Below are 18877 nucleotides of genomic sequence, written 5' to 3'. Positions count from 1 at the left end.
CACACATGTACATATATTGTCTTCTGGTGGACTAGGCTGCCTAAAAGCCTTTTAGTAGAGAGAATGTAAATATAATTAAGTAATTAAAGTATATAAAACTCAAGAAAGGCACAAACCTGGAGAAGGTAATGATAGTAGTAGTAGTAATAATAATAGTAAATTGATGTGATGATGATAGAATCCAAACAAAAACTACTTAGTACTTCATTCTCATTTGCCTTGGCTTTCTATCAAAAGATATATGGCATCTTCCCAGAATATAAGCCTTTTAACCACTCCCAGCAGGTTTCACGGGGATCCTGAGTTATCTACTGCCAAAATGGATGAATGGAAATGGCTTATTTCCTCCAAATAGACCTTTGGCATTCATACACAACACAGGCAACTCTCACAAGCACTAAGGACTAGCACAGGACTCATACCAAATGACACCTCTTCTACTGATTAATTTCACTTGGCCTCTATTGTCTCAATTATGGACCCAGCAGCTATGGCCAAATCCTGAATGGCTTCCCCTGACCTTGTAGGAGTAAATGTGTAACTGGAAACTTTTCTTAGAGGAAACCACCAGGTCAAGTGCAGCGACATCCTATCTACTGTTTCATTTTAAGTATGGTACTGTATGAGGGCCAGAAGTCTAGGTGCAAGCCAGGGGATCAGTCAGGGGCAGAGGCTAAGTCATAAGAAAGAAAGTCTACAATGACTTTCTTTGGCAGTCCTAGACAATGGGATCCCTTGCAGTCCTAGACAATGGGATCAAGGATCGTCAAGGCCCTGTTCTCTCTTATGGCTTGGCCAGAGCTGAATCAGTTTTGGGCACCATCTCTGTCTGGCCTCTATGGGTGGAAATAGCAGTGCATTATTTCGGGGAAGTTGAGCTCACCTCTGACCTCTGCTCTTGGTGCCCCAGACAGTACTACTTGCCTCTGGCCATAATGAGAAGGTCTGTGAGCTCGTTTGTGGGCAAGTTTTCTGTGGAACAGAGACAGGATCCACTGGGGCTAATATATGAGGGAAATTTTAGGGCCCTGTTTCCTAAGTGAGCTGGAAAAGACATTACTAGGTACTGAGAAGAATAGCCTGTGGCCTTTTTAAATAAAATTAAAAAGGGAAGGCAAAATGAGAATTTTCCCAGGAAAATTTGACTTGGCTTACTTTCTATGGGTGGAGCAGCAGACACCAGCACTGACCTTGCTGGCCGTCTTTGGATAAAGTCAGGAAATAAGTAGAGCGAGTCATCTGGGCTCTTGCTAAAGCACCCTCAGTCTCTGCACTCCCCGGGCTTCCCCCGGGACCCATTCTAGGTTTGCCCTCCCTGGAGGAACCCCGTCCTGCAAAATTTACAAGCTGGTTTTCTAAGCGGTCCAAATGGTAGCCATTAGCCACCTGTGTCTATTGAGTTTTTGAACTGTAGTTCGTTTGCGTTGAAATATGCTATGAAATGTAAAATATAAACAGATTTCAAGACTTCATGCAAAAAAAGAATATAAAATACCACCGAAATGTTTTTATATTGATTACATGTTGAAATGAAAATATTTTGGATATATTAGGTTAAATAAAATATATTATTAAAATTAAACTGCTTCTCTTTACTCATTTTTAAAATGTGGTTACTATAAATTTTAAGATTACATTTGCGGCTTGCATTTGTGGCTCACATTATATTTTTTGTGACCACACTGTTTTCTATCCTCAGGGCTTTTATGTCTAATATGGTAAATTTACCCTTGACAATGACAAAAGTGAGCTTTCTCAAATAATATGCTTGATTTTAAAAGAGTTAATGGAGACAGATATGTGGGGGAACAGGTAAATCCCTTGTCCTGGAATGTGTTTCCTTCTTTATTCTGGAAACTCATTCATCTATCATGATCCAGGTCAAATATCTCTTCCACCAGGAAGCTTTCCCTAATTCTCCCAGGCAGAGAGAGTTAGTCCCTTCTGTGCTGTCTCAACACTCCATGCAAATCTTTACCAGAGCACTCTAAATCATACCATGATATACCTTAATTTATATGTCTCTGAACTCCTTCAAAGGAAGGATTTTAATAATAATAATAATAATACCATAATAGTCATATTAAATGTGTTTTCTGAGACTTACTCATTTTTAAATTTATTTATTCATCCTGAAATCAAGCCTTCTGAGCCATTCAATCAGAAGCAGGGATCTGCCCATACCCCTTGTTCTTCAAATAGCCCGTAATTATAGACCTTGAAGTGAGTTTTCCTCTGATGAAGTGCCATCCCAGCTACTTCTAATTATTTGCCATCCCAGCTACTTCTGATGAATTCACCTAGAAATGACTATATTTATGATAACTGAACACAGAGTTTTAGCCATGTCCCTTGATTGCCTATGTAGGTGTCCTGGATTTATCTCTTTATACATGTAACACATAATCCCACCTAAGCCAGATGTGTCCCCTGTTCCTGCACTGTTTCCTGCTCTCTTTCTTTCTAGTGTTATCCTCAAGGTTCTGTTGTAAACTATCTCCTTACCTCACCCCTGAAAATACTCTCTTGCTTCCAAATGTATTGTTTATTACAGCGTTTGGGTGTTGACTCTCCTCAAAGCCAGTGAAATATGGGATTTATTAGGAAGATGATGAAACTATGCTCCAAGACTTAATGATAAGTCAGCCTTCTAACACATCCCAACCAGGCTGTCACTTTGGTCTTCTCTGTTGCTTTGTTAGTCCTTGTCATGTATAGAGGTGTCCTATGTGTTGTAAAAGGAGTCATGACTTTGCTTAACTGGGGGAGGGGGGCTGTTTCTGCATAAACATGCCATGGAATACCAAGGAACAGTATCCATTTTCCTAAATGTTACTATGTAACCAACCTCTATTATCTGGCTTTTGAAAAGGTAGGTCCCAGTCTTTGTAAAGTGTTGCCTCAAAAAAGGAAGCAGCCTCAGAGTCCTTGTGAATTGTACACAGTCAAAACTCAATCTTCAATTACTGTTGAGGTAGTGACAAGAAATTTGATTGACAAACAATTATCATTAAGTCAGTAAAAACAAACCAAAGGCCATTTTGAAGTGTTAAACTCTCTTTGGTCTTGAGAAGGTAGTGACAAGACACTTAATTTGACTCTCAAAGGAAAAAGAAAATCTAATTGATGCATGTCTTCATGTTTTAAATATGAGGTTGCATAACTGTGGAAATTTAGTTCCTCACTCCTTGCCTAATTTCTATGTCTCAGGTCCACTGGGATAGTTTAGAGATAAAAAATTTGGTCTGCCTGGAAGGCTCCCAGCCCTCCCACTTTGCCTGAAGAACATCTACCACTTCTTCCTTTCTGAGCTTGGATACCACTCCTACAGAAAAGTCTTCTCTGATCTCCCAAGATGGAGGGAGAAGTGTGTCTAGTTCTGAGCACAGTGCCACCTAGGCACTCAAGAAATATTTGTTGAGTGAAGGAATAAGTGGTAGTGGATGTAGACAAAAAATACTTGACTTGGAGATAAGTTTTAGCACTGCCATTTATCAATATCATTAACTTTTCTGAGGCTGTGTGCTCATCTGTAAAACAAAGGAAATAATAGTATCTATTTCATAGGCCTTTGTGAGGGCGAGTAAGGTTAGGTGTGTGACAGCATTTTATAAAATTTATAAAATTTGAAGATATAACTTCCTTTTACCCTTTACCTACATATTTGTTATGAATGACAGTTTAAATATAATGCAATATCTTGGCATGTGAGTCAAAATTATCTGGGAAGTAGGTTGGAGAGAGCCTGCTAACCATATTCTCTGCTAAATGCAGGGTCCACAGTGGACTGAATATAATCCAGAGCTAATATGCAAAGAATTCCTTCTGGGCAATCCAGGCAGCCCAGCCCAGGGATCTTAGGAATCAGAGCAACAGAGGAGTAGGTATTGGATAAAGAAGATGGTTTTATGCCTCTCATCACCTGTGACTCTGTCCAGTCAGGAATGACAAAGCTTTGAGACCTGTGTTCAGTGGGAGGGCTCTGAATACTGTTCAACTGTCCAGTGTTTTAATATTTTCACCACATGACTGGGGAGTGTATGAAGTTAAGTGTATCATCTTGCCTGCCCAGGCAGTAGTTTCTAGCAAAGTCAGAAGAATGAAAGAGATGCATACAGCAACTTTGCTCACTGGCCTCTTAATTCAGCATAGCATTTAGAATAAGCTAAGAAAGAGGACTGACTGTGAAGAAAAAGAGAGGAAAAATGAGATATCCAGGAAAAACTGGGTTTTCACATTGCACCAAGGGGCTTACAGATACTTTTTATATGTTGCTGATCACATTTCAATCATCGGTAGTTATGAAGTAGGACTGAGCTGTAGAACAGAGCTTAGTATAAGGACAGCCAAAGAAAGAAAAAAAGCCAAAATTCCTCACCCAAATCTGCTTAGTTGTGTGAATGACCCTGGCAAGGTTTTAACCTCTGGTGCCCCAGCATCCTTATATGAGAGATGAGAGGTCAACATAAACAAATCCAGTAGAGTCAACTATTGAATCTTAAGGATAAGTGATTAAGTTCTCCCAAGTTAGTGTAGTTGACATAAGTGTCTTTGTGATTATCTGTGACAAGGAATGGATACTTAGCTAGCTTATACAAAAGATCTGCACTATAAGGAGGCACAAGATATTTAACAGGCAGCTGAGAAAAGAAAAAGAAGAGCAGAGCCACACAAGGACAAGAACTGGAACTGGGAAGTCCAGGAGTGGGGCAACTTTTTTGTTTCTCTTGGGCAGCAGGGACATCTGTATCTTGACCTTTCTTTGTATCTTATCTTGATTGACCCCTTTGGTTGCATCTGGTCCAATATGGCATCTTAGGAAATCCACTATCACTGCTTTCTAACACCCAGGAACATTGGCCTAGATGCCTCCTCTTTGATCCAATCAGTTATGGCCATTAAATACAGAGTCATATGATAGCAGAGGGCACAGGGCTTGGTGTCGAGGCTGAGCTTTTAAAAAGAGGTTGGAAGCAGGGCTACAAGTCACATAAGTTGCCAAATCTAGTCTTTAAGAGCAGTTTGGGGCTTATGAATGGTGCTGAGGATGTGGAAGGAGAGGAACATGACTGAAAAGAACATGAGGAAAATGGTTTTCTTTATTTAGGAACCAGTCCAAGAAAGCAGAAAACCAGGGTTGACAAAAGTATGATACATCTCCTCCTTTTCTTGTGTTTCCCCTCAGTAGGAAATGGTGATTTCAGTCTTCTCTGAGTCACAAAGAGAAAGGAAACTCTTCAAGTGGGCCTCTAATTGTGGTTTAGGAAAAACACCTTATAAAAAATCTGTACCTGATTTTCCCCCTACCTATTGGTGTACTCAGCTGTACTCAGTACTTAGAACGAGTAACCAAAATATTAATCTACTCTTAGATTTTAAGTGTCCTTTAATTGTCCTATGCATTGCTTCTGCTTGCCTTCTGCCAAGTAGATAGCATGATTCATGACAAAAGTACAAACGGCCCTACCCGATACTGTGGTCCACTCACCTTTTCTCACACCTGCCTCCATCTTTCACCACAAAGAGCCTTAGCCACATGGAGTATATACACCCACCTCAATCTATATTTCCAAAACAATCACCCTTTGGCTACCCTATGGATCAAGAGAAACTGAGCCCCAGCATGACTCACTCTTGGGAAGACAGATTAGGGTAGAAGACTGAGCAAGCACTGAGAACAGGCTTTAGTATCTCAGGTTCCAAAGCAGTATAGAAATGAAGGAGGTGTGGGTTCCACAGACTTTTCATGGGACTCTAACCCAGGTGGGGTGTTTGGCATTGGGGTTAGTGTTATGCTTCTAAATTCAAGTCAGGGAAAGATGCAGGCACTCGCATAGGTCATTGGCCATATGGGGCTGGGAGTCTCTGGATTTCTAACCCATGTGCTGTCAAGAAAGGAAAAGGATCATTCAGTGAGACCATTATAGCTCCCAGAGAGTATTTCCTGGATGGATTTCAGCCATTATTCCGTAATACCCCAAAGATGTGATGTCTCTTCAACACCAGAAATTTAACATAAATGAAATCAAATTTGTCATCCTTTTTCTTAAAGCTTTTCCTCTTCTTGCTTCCCTTCACTGTCTTAGCCCTACTAAGAGCATTATTGTTCTCCCAATAACTTTGACTTCATATCTCTTAGGTTTCTCTCTCTCCCCTGCTCTCTAACATTGAACGCTGTCACCAAGTCCCCTTGACGGTTCCTCTCTGTTACATCAAATGCCTCTCCTCTTTCCTATCCTTGCTGCAGGGATGTAGTCCTGGCCCTTATTACTTCCTGTCTAGACCATTACAATAAATTCCAGTCAATTTTCCACTTGAATCCAACCTAAACAATAACAATAATTCTGTCTTAATCTCAGGATACAAATCTGTTCACATCACTTCCCTTCTTAAAAAGCTTCAGTGGCTTCCCATTGACCAAGAATGCATCCAAACTCCTTAACCTGGAGCTCCACAACCCAGTCCCAGCCAAGCTCTAGATAGCATTTGATTTAGTTTTTTAGTTTTTTTTTTTATTATTATAAAAATAACTCCAGGTAATTGTAAAAATTTGTGCAAAAAATATGAAAATGATATAAATCTTAATTTTACCATTCAAAGATATTTTGGTCTATCTACATATGTCCTTCTTTATTAAAGTGGAAACATCCCCCTTTTTTTTTCATTGCTAGTATATTGGTAACATTTTTTCATGCTTGAAAATAATTTTTAATAGTTTTAATACCATTTGCTACACTGACTCAAATATAAGTGATCTGTTGTAATTATGTAATGAATCTGTGCTTATGTAAAAGTGTATAAAATTTAGATAAGCATAAATAAGTAAACAGGTAAATTTATTCCATACTTAGGTAACATAAAACTAACAATTATTGGCATTTGGCATATATAGTTACTGCTTATTTTATTTAATTATTATATCATGACATTTACTTGGGGTTATCTTTTTTTTCGTTTTCTCTAGTGATTTTGAGGTTTACATCATGTTTTCTTTCTGGCAGTGATAAAAATATTAAATTCTACTTTTAAAATACATTAGAATCTAGTTTCCCTAGTTGCTAATATCAAGAATCAAAAATATACATTTTCCATGTATATAAGACATATTACTTTATCATTCTTAATCAGTTTCCAGTTATTGTTGGTTTAATTTGAATCTTTAGATTGAATTATTATGAGGTTATTCTTTGTTTGTCACGCATTACTTTAAAGATTATTTTTGATGTTCAAAATATTTCATCACCCAAGAAATAATTATTGATATTCAAATGGCTTTATTGCTCAAAATTAATTTTTTTAACTATAACTTACTTATCCTTGAGTTTATTATTTTGTTTTAACTGTTAATTTCAATTGTCTTCCACAGATGTGTATTCAACTAATTTCTTTTTTTTCAGGAAAGGTACACTAATGACTCCCTGAGCCCCTGAAGATAGGAAATATCTCTCCTTTACCCAAACACAATCCATTTGCCAAACATATTGTGAGTATAGAATTCTTGTGTAGCAATGTTTCAGAATCCAAAATCTTTTTGTCATTCATTCTTATTGTCTTTTGTATTTGGGAAAAGTATGAGTCCAGCCTCATCTTAGTTCTTTTTTTACCCAACTTGTTGTAATTAGCTTCTATGTTTTTATGTTTATTTCTTTATCTTTGATTTTGAAGAATTTCAGCAAGTTATTTCTAGGTGTTGGTATATTTCCATTAAATTTGCCTGATAACTGGTGAATTGTCTTAGTGAAAAACTTTTTTTAAGATTTTATTTATTTATTTGAGAGAGACAGAGAGAGGGAGAGCGCACAAGCAGGGGAGAAGGGCAAAGGGAGAGGGAGAAGCAGACTCCCCACTGAGCAGTGAGCCCGATGTGGGGTTTGATCCCAAGACCCTGAGATCATTACCTCAGCCAAAGGCAGACACTTAACTGACTGAGCCACCCAGGCACCCTAAAAACTTGGGTTTTTCTTTAGTTTGGCACAATTTCTTCTTTTATTTCTTTACTTATTCTTTCTGTTCTTTTTTTTTTTTCTATTCCTTACTGATTTCCATTCTATCATATGTAGATTTTTTCCCCTAAATCTGTGTTCAATTTTCTTTTGTTCTCTCTCTTAAGAATTCCATTTTTTATCCTGCAGGCTCTTGGAGAAATTTTCAAAGTTTCAAACATCATTATTCAGTTCTCAAAGTATTCAATCAACTTTTTCACTGCCTCCTTTTAGTTAAGCATTTTTTAAAATTCCCATGCCATCTTTCATGAGTTCAAAATATTTCCTTTTCACAACAGCTTGCTCAATTTTTATAGCTGTGACAACTTCTTGAATCATGTTAGTAACAGGAATGAGAACATTGCTAAATTTTTCTTCATCCACTTATGGAAAGGCGGTCTTATCTTTTTGAATACAATATCATTTTGATGTATTTGATGATATTCCCTATTTACATGCCTTCATAGATAAAGAAAAAAATTCAATTGTATCTGCCTTTGCTAGAATAGAAGAAGCCCAAGGAGGTAGAACTTCCTCCATTTCTCCAGGATAAAACTTGATCTTCTGGTTTTTGCTTCTTGTGACTTCTTACCACAAGCCTGTCATTCTTCTGAATTAGCAGCCCATCAACATGCTCTACCAGTCTCTGCTAATCTCTACTTTTCAAGCAGAGAACACTTGCTCTTTATAGGAGGGGAAGCTTTAGGTCATTCTTCTATGCTTTATTTAATCTGTCATTTTTGGACTTTATGTAGCTGAAATTTTTTGACATTTTTAGAAGATGAATCTCATAGTTTCTAGTTTTCACAGATTTTTGCATGACCTTGGCCATTTCTATTGGAATCTGGTAATGAGGGGATTGAATATCTCTGCTAATGCCACCATCTTTCCAAAACCTTTCTTTCCAATATTTTTTCTTTTCTCTTCCCATTATATTTTCCATCAATGTGTGCACTGTATCTCCTATGATTTCTGGAAAACATGTGTTTTCTTATGCTCTTACCTTCTCCTGGAAGCTCTTTCTTGCTATCTCTTCTCAATTCATCTCTTCCTACTAAAATAACTAAGACTCAAGAACATTTCAATGAGGAACACAATAAAAGTGTTCATAAAAGAGATAATATAGAACTCTCTCTTCTATGTGTTCTTGTGCTATTTGTTAATATACATTAGAGTCTACCATGAATGATAGCTATCTGTGGTTATACATTATTCCCAATTACAAGCACCTAATCTTTGAGAGTAGGAATAATGCTGTGCTCATGTTATTCCCTCTGTAGGACACAAACAGAAATTATCACACAAAAGAGGCTCCATAAAGAAGTATGTTAAATTTAGTTTAAGTTCAGATATTATTTATTATGCACTCCATATCAGTAATGTGTTATTTCTCTTCCCCACAATGAGCGTCAGAGGTAAGTATTATTGTCCCTTCTTGTAGAAGAGGTATCTGAGGCACATATAGGATTAATAACATTCAGGTTATACAGTTAGTGACTGAAATTAGATTCACACCCAAGTCTGACTCTGGTGGCCATGTGATTTTTCTGCCACACCATTCTGATTCAATTAAATTTTAATTAAGTTTAGATGACTTCACCAGGCATAAAACTTGCAGAAGGAATATAATTTGGTTAGATATGTAACAACATTCCTCCCTCACTGAGCCTACTTTGTGTCCTCTCTCTTTGATCAAAAATGAGAAATAGACATCAAGGTTTCTACTGAATTGCTGCCTATTGAACTTCTGAAGCCCTTTGTAGATCTCTCTTTTATTCTCTCAAATAATATGGCAATTCTCTGATTAGGATCTATATAAAGTAACCAGCCATACATACCTTGGAAATCTGAAGTAAGATTTATAGAGTATAGTTTTTCCTCATGTCTTAATTTCAGTGTCATCCTGGAACACTAAACCTACACCTATTATGATCCCACTCTACTGGGCTAGATTTATCTCTGTGGAAGCAGGAGAAAAATAATATACAGCAGCTGTTGTTCACTGACCAGAAAAGTAGTAATTGAAAATGGTAAGAGCAGAAAAAAATCCTTTAAAGGATAAACTGGCAGCCATGGGCCAAACCCAACCCACTGTTGTATTTTGTTTGGATTTAACAGTGTTTTAAAGCTACTTGACTTTGTGGCTAATATTTAAAAGTTTGAAATTTTACCTAAAAATCCAGATTTCTGGTTTCTTTTTTAAAAATATGAAGATCTGATCACACCAGGCTTGCATTCCTGCATGAAAACCACATACTCAGTTGGGTAGCAGCAGGATGGCTGGTGCCTCCAACTGTGGACCAGTGAATTTACAATATTTAACACATGTGGAATAAATATAAAATATAAGAAGTTAGAGCTGGAAGGAAACTTCATAAAATTAAGAGAGCTTTTCATTTTAAATAAGGAAACTGAACCAGGATGGTGATACCACCCAAGGTCACATAATTGGCTAACAATATGCTACAATAAAAATCTAGATATTCTAACCACTCAGGCCACTGATCTGTTTATTGACAAACTTCATAATGCAATAAGGACATCTCATTAAATTGCATTATTTAATACTTAAAAAGTGAGATGCATTTTAAAACCCCTATCTGTTGTTCTCATGTTCCCTTGGTGCCGCCCACTTCTCTAGTTGCATTAGCTAGCACATTGACTTACTGAATGACAAATAAATCTTTTGAGATAGGGATGCCAAATTATTTGAGTGACCATTTATCAACATAGTTCTGAAAATAGGATAGTGTACAAGATTCAGATTGTATAAACAAAAGTGTTGGACCCGTATAAGTCTTATTATGATTATGCAATACTTAGTTCACTTATTTAACAACTATTTATCAAGTATCAAGTATCAAGCAGGTTCAAGGAATTGTATTGGACACTCACTGAGAATAAAAAGAATGAACAATACAAATAACATCTCTGCCTTTATAGTCATATTAGCAGTACCATCTGTAACAGAATCTCCAACAGTGAATTATCTAAATACGTGTTTCTCTAGATCTAAACGTCTTTATAGATCACAGAGTATAGCGATATAACACATATAATCCATGATTAGTGCCAGATTAGAATCGGAATCTCAAACAAAGGCAGTAAATTAATGAATCAAGTGATAGGACAAATGCTCTGGAACTAGGTAAAAATATTAACATAATAATCCACATTTTGAATGAATAACTTGATTCTTTGAAGGTGAATTTTAAGGCATCCCATGATGCAAGAATATTTATATTGGAATAAAGGGTTCCCAACCACCCACCAAGTCACAGGGTAATTATCTTCTAAAGGTGTTTGTTGAGTCAGAGATCTGACTATGGTTGGTGGTAGATGTAAAATGAATAAACATTTTTTTTTCATTTCTCATGGAACTGTCCTCTCTCCACAAGATAAAGTCTAATTAAAAATTAGTGTATCGAACACTAACTATGAATCAGGGATTATGTTTATCACTAGGAAAATAAAAGATGACTAAAATATTTACTTTCCTATATTAAACATTCATTAAAGAGATTAAGGGAGATAGAAAATAATTAATGCTTAGCTACATGTTGTTTTATTTTTTTTCAAAAAAATTGAAAATAAATGCAATAGGTATCCAACAGTGGGAAGAAAACAATGAGTTAGAGGATCCAGGGCACACTTCAAGTGGGTAATGAGTTTTGAAGAAAAGGTAGTAACTATAATCAAGAAAAAATAGGGAATCTTGGGGAACTGCAAAATCAAAACCTCACTGAGGGTGGATAACCAGGATTCTTTTTATTATAGAAATTTAGCCCCAACTAGACCCTTAAAGGGAAATGAAGGATGGCAAAAAAAAAAAAAAAAAAAAGATTTGTTTTTAAAAGGTGAAAAAAAATTTAGCAAGAAGAAGCTTAATATCAATAAAGAAAAGGAAGATGGGAATTTATTGACTTATTTAGCTAGCTGATATTTGATTAGGTGCAGGCACTGAAATGATGTCATATGTCATCAGTAAAACATCTCTCTCAACTTTGCCTTTCTTCACATTGTCTTCAGTGTCTTCAGGGTCATTCCCTAGCTCCAATGAACATTGGAGTCTCTTATTTCTTGTCCCCACCTAAACATGTGTTACCTGATACAGACATTTAGGCAATCAATTATGTTTAGTCAATACTTAATTGAAAAATAATATATTTGAGTTTAGTAAATAAACTCTTTTTTATTAGCCATCTGAAACCAAGAATCTTGAGGAAAGAGCCAAATAACATGTCTTTTATAGCAACTGTAGCAGCTTGCATATTACCTTTCACAAAGATGATCAATACATACTAGATACATTGAAATTATATCAAATTATTCTTAAGTGAGGTGATTAGGATCTTATATTCCGGGTAGGATTTAAGAATGATAATTTGTAGGGGCACATGGTGGCACAGTCAGTTAAGCAGCCGACTTTTGGTTTGGGCTCAGGTAGTTATCTCAAGGTGGTGATCTCAGGGTCCTGAGATGGAGCTCCACCTGCAGCTCTGCATTCAGCATGGAGTCTGCTTAAGATTCTCTTCTCCCTCTGCCCCTCCCCACTGCATGTGCATATGCACATATACAGGCACACTCTCTCTCTCTCAAATAAATAAGTAAATATTTAAAAAAAAGAATGATATTTACAATACAGATATTGGGACAAAGAGAGGAGACAGTGACAGATTGCATAAAGAATATAAAAGTGTTTCTTGTATTTTCAAGGCTTATAGGCTAAAACTAGGAATGAGGTTGATTTGTTAAAGAATAAAATAGCAACATTGGATAGGAGAATCAATTCCTGGAAGAAGATAAATTCCACTTTGGACATCTTGAGCTTTAACAGCTGATGAAATATGCAAGTTGCTAGTTCATATTAACAAATACTTAATGGAGGGGCACCTGGGTAGCTCAGTCAGTTAAGCATCCAACTCTCCATTTTGGCTCAGGTCATGATCTTAGGGTCATGAGATGGAACCCTGAGTCCCCTCTGGGCTGGGGTGTGGAGTCTGCTTAAGATTCTCTCTCTCTCCCTCTCCCATTGCCCCTCCCACCATCTCTAAAATAAATAAATTAACCTTTAAAAACAGAAACAACAAATGCTTATGGGAAATAGAAAGCAGATGACAGTGTAGGTCTGAAGATCTAGATTTGGGATTCACTGTCCGTTAGCATGAAATTGATGCTAATAATCACTAGAATGGACAACATTCCATAGGAATGAATAGCAGCAAGTTCTGCTTTCAGCAATAGGATCAGCTATATATTCCAGAAACTATAAACCCTGAGAAATCCTGGATAAAATAAAACAGACTTTAAAATACATAGATGAATAACAAAAAAGTAAGAGAAATTCACAAGTTAAAAAAAGAAGAAGGAACCTAAAAGAGCATGAAACTGAGCGTAAGCAGGTGCTGAAGTCACAGACTGCTCAGGGGACATCTCCGGACAGCGGGAATCTAGATGCTCAGGTTTTAACAGTCAAGACCTGGAAGGGTGAGGAAGACCTCAGTCTGGATCACAGTAATAAGTCAAATCTGGGACTCCTACAGAAAGTTGGGTTACTTGAAGAGATAGTCCCTCAATACAAATGTAAGCCAGAAAAAAATTCATCCACTGGAAAGGAGAGCAACAGAGGAACTAGTTTGCCTTAGGTCTTGGTGGAAAGGAAAAATGACTCTCCCCTGGAAATTCATAATGACAACCCTGCCCTCTCAAAGGTTAGGGACTTGAACACTTGGTATCTTTACATTCTAATAAACTGCAAGCAAAATTAATTTTTCAGGGCTTCCAGGTTATTAGCGGCCCAGGACACCTGGCAGAAAGAAAAACGGATCTTGTTTAGATGAACAATTCCCTTAACCTAGATTCCTCAGAATCTCCATAAATTAATATCAGCCAAGAAGAAGAATATAATATAAAATGATCAAAAACACAAGTAAACAAGGCACTAACAAGAGATAGAGCAAAACAGCCCAAGGTCTTCAGATGTTAGAATAATCAGATACAGATGATCTTAAAATACACTTTAAAAGTTTTGGGGGATAAGAGAGAATTAAAAATAAGAACACAGAACCTGACACTTTCAAGAAATAACCAGGAACATTTGAAAAAGAACTCAAAAGAATTTTCACAAATTAATAATATAAATTTTGAGGGGCGCCTGGGTGGCTCAGTCGTTAAGCGTCTGCCTTCGGCTCAGGTCATGATCCCAGGGTCTTGGGATCGAGCCCCACATCGGGCTCCCTGCTCTGCGGGAAGCCTGCTTCGCTTCTCCCTCTCCCACTCCTCCTGCTTGTGTTCCCTCTCTCACTGTGTCTCTCTCTGTCAAATAAATAAATAAAATCTTTAAAAAAAAATAATATAAATTTTGAACTTCAAACCTCAGCAGATTGCTTAAACAACAGATTAGACACAGCTGAGAGGTTCAGAGCACTCACAAAAGAGATCTGAGAAAACCAAAAGCAATGCAGTGCCTTTGGAATAAAAAAAAAAATTAAGAGATTTGGAGAACGGAATAAAGATACACATACATCTATTTGGAGTTAACAAAAGAAAAACATAAAGAAATGGAGGAGAATTGACATTCAAAGCATTAATGGCTTTGAATTTTTCAGATTCCCTGAAAGTCATGTATCTTCAATTCTGGAAGCACAACAATACCAATAAGAGTAAATAAAAGGATATACTCATTTCAGTACATGATAGTGAAGTTTTAAAATACCAATGACAAGAGGAAATTCTAAAAATGCAGCCAGAGAGAGAAAAAAAACAAAAACAAATGGATAACAGACTGTCAGCAAATTCTCAACAGCAATATGGGAAACACCAATAGAATAACATGTCCAAAAGGTTATCTATAATTATATTCCTGCCTAAACTTTAATTCAAAAGCAAGAGTGAAAAAGGATATCCATAGAAAAAATTAAAAAACAAAAGGCAGGAAACACTTACCACCAGCACACCCTCACTAAAATATCTAAAAAATGTACTTTAGGGAGAAAGAAACATCTCGTGAGGTAGGCCTGATATTCAAGAAGGACTAATAAAATAAATTGGCAAATATGTAAGTAAATATAAATGAATAATGTCTGTGTATTAAATGATAGTAATTTGAAAAAGAACTAGATTATTGCACCAACATGTCAGAATATGTGTGAGAAATTTATTGAGAAAATACAAATCTTCATTGCAAAACATTAAAGAGTATCTAAATAAATGGAAAGATATATCATGTTCATAGACAGAAAAATGTGATACCATGTAGATACCAATTATCCCATAAAAAGCATCTATAAATTCAACAAAATTCCAACTAAAGTGCTAAAAATGTTCTTTCTTGGAACTTGGAAAACTGATTCTAAAATGTATATGAAAGAATAAAGTGCCAAAAATAACGAAGATGCTCCTTAGAAAGAAAAGTATGTATGGGGAAAATAAGGAGAGGAACCTGTAATAACAAAGCTTATTATGAAACTTTAGGGTTAGTTTTAATTCATATGAAACTGACATTTTTATAGGTCAAAACCAAATATTGGTAACTGCTCATGGATCAACCTAATAATAAAGATGTAGCATACAGAAAGACAAATAGACAAGGCAAATCCAGAACAGAGAGCATAGGGACAGACTTATGCATGCATAGAAACTTGCCAGAACTGGCATCATAGATCATCGGGACCAAAGGAATAAAATATGCTACAATCATTAATTACCTGATAGGAAAGTAAAGTCAAATTATATTTCCTACCTAATGCCATAAACAAAATTAGCTCCAGGTAGATAAAACACATACTTGTGAAAGGCAAAACTGCTAGAAGAAAATATAGTAGAATGTCTTTACAAGTATGTTTTCCCCTTCTACAATCTAGAATTTTCAGATGGGCACATAGCTGTCAAGAATGAAGACTATATTTTCTAACCGTCTTCGCAGGTCGGATTGTCTTATGGCAGAAGTTCCAGCCAAGGGATGTAAGTGGAAATGTCCATAAAGCAGTTTCTAAGAATCTCCTTTTTAAAAGCTGGTAGACACCTGCTTTGCCTTTACTTCTCTTTCTGTATCTACTCTCCGGCCTGAGGGAGGGGTATATAAGGACTATACGTTCTCATGGGGGTGGAGCAGAAGCGGGAAGGAGCCTAGATCCCCACGGACTTTATGGAACAGAGCTTCCATACCTGCTGCAGATTGCCCACCTCAGAAATTTTCCATGAGAGAGAAAAATAAGCTTTCTGTCTTAAGTAATTATTATTTTAAGTAATTATAATCATGGGGAACATCCACTTTTAATGGACTAAATGAGAATAAGGAACGGTAATAGAGAGAGAAGCTATAAAAGTTCCAAGTGCCAAATGCTGTGAAATACAGAAAGTGAGGACTGAAAAAAATTACCTCTGGACTTGTCTAGATTAGAAGGAGGTCACTGGTGACTTTAGAGGATTGTTTCCAAAGAGTGACTAAGAAACCAGTGCAGCAACACAGCACTCAAAGGATTATTGCCACTTGCACGTTATTTGGAGATCTTCCAGCTCCACACAAAACCAGCATACAAACACGTTTGGTGTTTCTGGGTGACAGGTGTAACTAGATGTACCTGAATCATCAAGAAACAGAAATAGCCCCTACCCTGGATAATTTCTTGATGTCTTTTCCACAATCATGGCACACCCATTAGCAATATGGTTGGTCCTCTCCATCTGGTCACTAGAATGGTGACTGACATTTCAATTGGGGTTCAACCTTTCTCTTTCAGTGTATAAGGGGATTCTTTTTTCTCTAGGTTTAGAAAGTAACTGGATTTTTTTGTTTTGTTTTGTTTGCTATTAAATAAAACATATAGGTTACTATTATTGATATGTTTATAGATGTGTGTATAAGTGTTTACCTGTAATAGAAAATGACAAATCTTCTAAAGATATAACTAAAATATTTAGATATAGATATGCCCTTCACCAATCTCTGCATAGAAGCCCTGAGCGCCAGAGCGAGGGGAGTGGATGCAGGCCAGAACTTTGAACTCTGCAAAGTAGAAGTAGGCATTCCTTGATATACCCGAAGGAGGGACTTGTAAAAAGTCTGCACAAACTACTGCACAAAATGCCAAAAGAAATTTTTCCATAAGAAATAGTGGTAAGGAATGAATTCAGGGGATTTCAGTCATTACAACATATGAAGAGCCTATATATATATATATATATATATATATATATATATATATATAGTTACACATCCTCAAAGTATAATGGGGAACACACCCACATGGGTAGAGTCAGTAGTGGAGTGAGTTGACAGACGGTTGGGTTTGATGAAAGAGATTGTCCCTATTACAAAAGCAGGGGAGGTTTGTCTCCCTCATGATGACTGTAGGAAATGAGGGATTAGTTGCACCTAGCACCAACAGGGGGTGAGAATTCCTAAAATTCCCTTTAGGGTGTTTTTTTTCACTTTAAAGAAACTTCCCTAGTCATGCGTTTACAAGGCAGTACTTCCCCCTTTAGAGTTGGTAAAGCACCTAAACCTTAAACAATTAAGGTAAAAAACATAACCAAGGTGTAGATGAATAGAAACACAAAAGGCGATGAAAATGTGGTACCTGAAGTAAGGTCCCTGATGAATCTATCCTGCAGCATTAAGTGCAAGTGCCACTTAACCATCTGTCCCATGGGAGTGGCCTATGAGGATACCTAGGCCTGTGGTCTGTGCACATGCTAATAAATTGCTTAAATTGCCTCCTATGTGTTGTCTAAAACATATAAGTCAAGATTTTTGCCTGAATTGCATGGACTCTATCAATTATATAATCCACTCCATCCTAGCCCATCTCCACACTCACTGCAGTCAGGCTAAAGTCCTTATCTTTTTCCAGGGGAGAGGGAAAAATATAAAGGGGGTGGCAAAGCCAGGGAGGAAAGAAAATTTAAACTCCCTTCTCTGAAGCGGAAGTGGGAGTGGATGGGTTCCCGGATCTCTAGCATTCTCTCCCGTCCAATCTCCCCGGTTTGGACCAGTTACAATAGCCACAGTTTATCCAGAGACACCTGGAATCTTTATCACTGCTCTATAGACGTAGGTAGCTGCAAGACCCAGAACTATTCCCGCCTGGACATTTAAGCTACAAGTATCAGCATGTGTCCCATGAGGAGCCGAACTGTAGCAAGGCTCCAGCCGGTCTTGGCTCCTGTACGTAGATCCCTTTAATTCCCAGTGGCTAGGTGTGAAAGCTCACCCAGGACATTGCATTAACTTTGCAACAAAGGACCTTGCCCCTCTTGATTAAAGGTTGCCAGTTTTTGTACTGGCATATGTTGGGGGTTTATTCTATGCCTCTTACTTATTCTATGCCTCTTACTCTTATGTATACTTTTTTGTATCTTTATACAAATCTAACCCACAGCGGTTGACTAAGATGACTAAGCCACAGTGAATCCTCACCCATGTGAAAACTGGAAAAAGATTGTGAATATCTTTGCAAAATGCCCCAATAAAAGGCATTATACTAAGGAATTTTATTACAAATTTTCCTGGAATGTCTTTAAGAGCTCAATCCCGGCTAAAAGATTCCTTTATTTTTTGTGTCCTTTTCTCTTTTATTTTTCCCCTCCAATTTCTTCTGAAGGTCCTTCTTGATGGAGTGAAATGGCAATACGTCAAGGGTTTAAGGCTCAGTACATTTGGAGGTTGTATCTGGCACATTAGATTGCATGTTTAGATTCTTCATTTACCAACAAGACTGTAAACACTTACAGTATGGGAAACCATATTTCATACCATTTGTATATATACCCACCAAATGTGGTGTTTTGATGACTAGTCCTTTATTTATGACTTAGTAGATGTTTAAAACATTCATTGGTGATTGCATTTTAGATATTTAAATGTCTGCTCACCTGAAAGAGGGAGAAATACT

Source organism: Zalophus californianus, chromosome 6 (assembly GCF_009762305.2).
Source record: "Zalophus californianus isolate mZalCal1 chromosome 6, mZalCal1.pri.v2, whole genome shotgun sequence".
In the NCBI taxonomy this organism is placed as follows: domain Eukaryota; kingdom Metazoa; phylum Chordata; class Mammalia; order Carnivora; family Otariidae; genus Zalophus; species Zalophus californianus.
Note: the sequence above shows the minus strand (reverse complement) of the source record.